General features: G+C 41.3%; 1 pseudogene; it reads left to right on the top strand.

The window, feature by feature from the left end:
* Positions 1-3,949: 3,949 nt before the first annotated feature.
* On the top strand, positions 3,950-4,464 carry LOC124103636 (small ribosomal subunit protein uS11-like; annotated as a pseudogene).
* The last annotated feature ends 638 nt before the right edge of the window (positions 4,465-5,102 follow it).

The following is a 5,102-nucleotide window of genomic DNA, read 5'->3' on the forward strand; positions in this document are numbered from 1 at the left end:
GAGGGTTAAGATTCTCATAACCCAATCATTTCTCCTCTAAACCTTCTTGTATTTTCTTATACTTGAGTGGAAGGATGAGTGTCGGGTGATGAATATAGGTTGTATACACTCTCCACTAGCCTCAGCATCTGCAGGGTAAGTGGTGCTCCCATCTGGGCCACAACAGAGTCCATTATCGGGAGCTCAAGAGCAAAGAGTAAAATTAGCTTTTGTCTTTGGACCCGAGGGAAAATAGTCATCACTTTTGTTTTCTTATTGAAATGTGATTACAAATCTTTCAGACAGTACAATAAAATATTCCCATTCCCTTCAGGAAGGGTGTGTATGGTCTAAGTGCTGACATCCAATCTTTTCATCTTTTGATTTGTGGAACGGGGCGGCATAATCCCCTGAGCATTTTATACTCAGGGCAATCTCTCATGTGTTTGCTGATAGGGACAATTGAAAAGGAATATTCAAAAATTTTAAATATAGTTAATGAAAAGTAAAGTCCTTATTCACATAATGTTTTTTACCCAGGAGCCCATCAGTCCACAAAGAGCAAGTTCCTGTGGTCCAGTTCTCTGGATTCTCACAGTTGCCTGGTAACTGTAACAAACACTTTTACCTTGGATATTGGCCTTGGTTATTTGTAGCTCAAACAAAGGAACTGATTTAGACCATTTCTACCTTCTTCCATATCACCTTTTACTTCCAGTGATCTGAGAATCTCTCTGTACTTAGGTTGATTTTAAAGACTACCATGTTGGCCATGATCCTGTGTGTTGAAAAACAAAATAAGTCAATTGAATTGGGGCACTTTGGACATCCTGGACTGTAGAGAAATTGTGTACTATCTTTGGTGTGGCAACCCTTATAAGGGAGGAAGACAGCATTTGTGCCAAATATGTGTGGTTTCCATGAATGCTGTCATTAACCTACATTAAATGTTTAAGTACTTTAAATGTTTAAGGGTTTATAAAGGACTGTAACAACTACTTCAGAGAACTTAAGATCCATCTCAGAAGAAGGTAAAACAAATAGATGAGAAGTTAAACAATACAGTGTAAGCTGAGTACCGTGATATGCCACAAGGTGTTACATGATTCATGATTAAATGAAAAAAGTACGGAGTGAAACAAATGTAGGAAAAACTGAACTCATAACCTTCGAGGGGGAAATTCATCTATTTATTCAATTTATTAATCATTTAACAAGTACTTGTGGTGTGCTCACTTTGCCAAGAGCTCTGCTAGGTTTGAGAGAAGAAGTGGTAAGCCAAGATGGTTGCGTTGTTGGATACGTGAATCAATTGGACTTTCTGGGAGGGGTTCCTCCCTGCTGAAATGTCATATTTCTTTTCTCTCACACTTTGCCTCCAGAAAGATGTACATGATCTGACTGTAAGATATCAGAATTTCCTGGGAATTGTCACAAGATTTAGAGAATTAGGGAACTATTCAGTTATCAGTTACCTGTTACCTTTCTTTTTGCCAGGGTTGCCTGAGAGAGCACATATCTCAATTCAAATGCCTCTGAGGACTTTAGAGATGTCCATTTCCCCTGATAGATAGCTATGGAATTTATACATGTTTTCTCTGTGCTAAGAGAAACTCTTTCTGCTCCCTTTTTCATGCAGCATCTGATAGTTGTTAGAAAACTATGTGGGCTCCTATCTCAAAGGACCTTCTCTACTGAGAGTAAAGAAATTTATTTGATCAGGGTATTATCAAGGAAATAATAGTATTTGGAACAGGTGCTTTCAAGACAATAATTAAGCTACTTTATTACTTTTTAACCTGCATGATCACACAGCAGGTAGGGCAGAGGAAGACTGCTCCATGCTTCATTCAGCTCCATGTATTCCTTCAGCAAAGGCTCGTACTTCATTCTTCATATGTTACACAATGGTATGTTTTAATTTGATCAATAAAACTTATATTTAAGCCAAATTCCCAAGTTTAAAAAGTGACTTTGAATTTCAGAAGCTACTTCCTGGAGGTTTGTCTTCGATCTTCCTTCATTAGCTCAATAAGGGTGATGATTCTGGCAGTCATTGAAGGTGATCAGTGGTTTTCCTGTGAACCATGGCACATAGTTCTTAGTGCTCTCCAGGACTCTGAAATGTATCTATAAACAAAGAAAAACATTTACATTTTTCAGAAATTCATTATCCTGTGAACTTCCATGACAAAGTATTCTTTCATTTATTGTCAGTTTTGATTATGTGGCTAGCGCTCTGCTTTGTACCAGGGATCCAGTGGTGAACAATCCCCACTGCTTGCTCTTAGTTGGAAGAGACAGACACACACATCAGTCAGCTCAGGGACTTCATTGGCTCAGTTATTGATATAACTGTTATGTACAGTGTGTGGTCACAGCTCCTCATCCAGAAATTCACACCCGTCCTTAGGTCTTGGACTCACTGTCTTCATCTTGCAACTGATGTTTCTATGTTGCTCTATCCTTAAGCAGGTTTCCCCTGGTGGATGGAGGCCAGGTGACCATCAGCAACTCCAGGCCTTCCTTTTACAGCTGTGCCATAGGAGAGAAAGCACCACCCCCAATAGTGCATACAAGTCCTATGATCCCATCTAATTGACCTGGATTGAGCCATATGCCCATTTCCAGACTGTTGGGGGGGTGTATATTTTTATTGCCCAGGCCTGGACTACTAGATCACCCTGGATCAAGGTTAAGAGATGAAGTTAGATTATTTTCCTGAACCTAGTAACTAACAGGACAGAAAGTAAGAAGGAGCCTGAAGAAAACTGAGGAGATGTTTGGCAGACAAAAACAGCACATGTCCTTTACATAAACTTTTTTCTAAAGCAGGGTTGCATCATTTTGAGTAAGAACACAGAATCCTTCCAGTGTGGAGATAAAGGAGCAATGATCATCAAATGTAAGTTAGTTAGTGGTAGACCTTGGGGCAGAACTCAGGTCACTGACTCTTCATAAAATGTCTCCCTTTTAAAAGCCAGGCACATCATTTGTGAGATCCAGTGCAAAATGAAAATGAGGACCGCTTGAAAATTAAGAATTTCAAGATGACCACAGCAGAACTACCAACCTAGGGTAAGGGTCACAGTCCCATGAAACCAGCTGTATGTGATGCCATGCCTAACCTCTAACTAACACAGTGCCTAAACTCTGACACAGTGTTAGTTTGAGTTTAGATGTGGCAAAAATTAGAAGACATCACCTTCAACTCTTCCAGCTTTCAATCTAAGGTGTATACCACAAAGACACAATGGCTTTTGAGAGATATATAAAACGGGGCTCTCTTTCACATCAACACAGCTTCTGTAGGAGTAAATGTTTTCATGGGCTATAAATAAGGTCATAAATTCCATAAAGTGAGAGAAGAAGATAGTGCCATTCATTCTCTGTTAGCAAGGTGCCATAACCAGTATTGGATTAGGTTCAGGCTGTCATATGAGTTGAAGGGTTTTTGTTGTTGTTGATGATGAACCTTTATTTATTTATTTATTTATTTATTTATTTATATGTGGTGCTGAGAATCGAACCCAGTGCCTCACGCATGCTAGGCAAGCGCTCTGCCGCTGAGCCACAATCCCAGCCCCTTGAAGATATATTTTTTTTTAATTTTTAAATTAAGTTTATTTTTAATTGATACATAGGAAATAAAAATAAAACAAAGATAGGAAATAAAAATTGGTCGCGGCCCCCGCCATCTCGGAACATAAACCCGCCTCACCTCGTGGGTGTATCCGCTTAGTTCAGTTGCATAAGGAAACCTGTTCGCGCAACACTCATCCCCGTGCCTCTTTTCGCTCTCCCTTAAGTAACCTATCTTCCCCGAGGGCGGAGTCTTAGTCTCTTCGTGAGCAATAAAAACGGTCGAGTTCCGGAGCTGACCTCGCCCCCATGATCTCAGCGGAAATGACCCATCGCCCCGCCCCTTCCCCATCTCTCTTTCCGGTGGCAGAGTCTGGAGACAGAGGCACAGAAATGGCACCTCGCAATGGAAAGGAAAAGAAGGAAGAACAGGTCATCAGCCTTGGGCTTCAGGTGGCTGAAGGAGAGAATGTATTTGGTGTCTGCCACATCTTTGCATCTTTCAATGACACCTTTGTCCACGTCACTGATCTTTCTGGAAAAGAAATCATCTGTAGTGTGACAGGTGGGATGAAGACTGAAGACCGACAGAGATGAATCCTCTCCATATGCTGCCATGTTGGCTGCCCAGAATGTAGCCCAGTGGTGCAAGGAGCTAGGCATCACTGCCCTACATATCAAACTCCGGGCCACAGGAGGAAACAGGACCAAGACCTCTGGACCTGGGGCCCAGTGAGCTCTCAGAACCCTTGCTCCTTCAGGAATGAAGATTGGGCGGATTGAGGATGTCACCCCCATCCCCTCCGATAGCACCCGCAGGAAGTGGGGTCGCCGTGGTCGCCGTCTGTGAACAGGACTCCTCAGATTATTTTCTGTTAATAAATGCCTTGTACGCTAAAAAAATCAAAACAAAACAACAACAACAAAAAAAACCACCCCCATCACCTCCGCCAGCACCCTTGAAGATATTTTTAAAGGCTTGAAACCATTTCATTTTTCCATTGGGCCAGCTTGGTTGATTTGGGGTTTGTTGTTTTTAATTGTTTGCTATTCTGGCATGTACATGTGTTATGGATTTAATTATGTTAACCCGCCCCATTCATATGTTGAAGCTCTAACCCCCAATGTGACCTTTAAGGACGTAAAGTTAAATAGGGTTATAAAGGTAGAGCGAGCACTAATTCTATGAAAGTGGTGTTCTTACAAAAAGAGAAAAAACTCCCAAATATACACATGGAGAAAACACCATGTGGGGACCCAGGGAGAAGGCAGCTCTCTGCAAGCCAAGGAGAGAGGCCTCAAGAGAAACTGGCCTTTCTGGCACCTTAATCTTGGGTTTCTAGCTTCCAGAGCATTGAGAAAATAATTTCTGCTGTTTAAGCCACTCAGTCTGTGGTATTTTATTATGACACCCCTAGCAGCCTAATACAGCACCCAATAAACAGCTGTTTAATGAATAAGAGCAATACTTAGAGGACTTGGGTCATCCAGACAAGAGATATAGTGTAGTATCAGAATTATCTGTGACAACAATTATCTGT

The sequence above is a fragment of the Marmota monax genome, unplaced genomic scaffold (genome assembly GCF_021218885.2).
Source record: "Marmota monax isolate L192 unplaced genomic scaffold, Marmota_monax_Labrador192_F-V1.1 WCK01_AAM20220418_F8-fsc00006, whole genome shotgun sequence".
Taxonomy (NCBI): Eukaryota; Metazoa; Chordata; class Mammalia; order Rodentia; family Sciuridae; genus Marmota; species Marmota monax.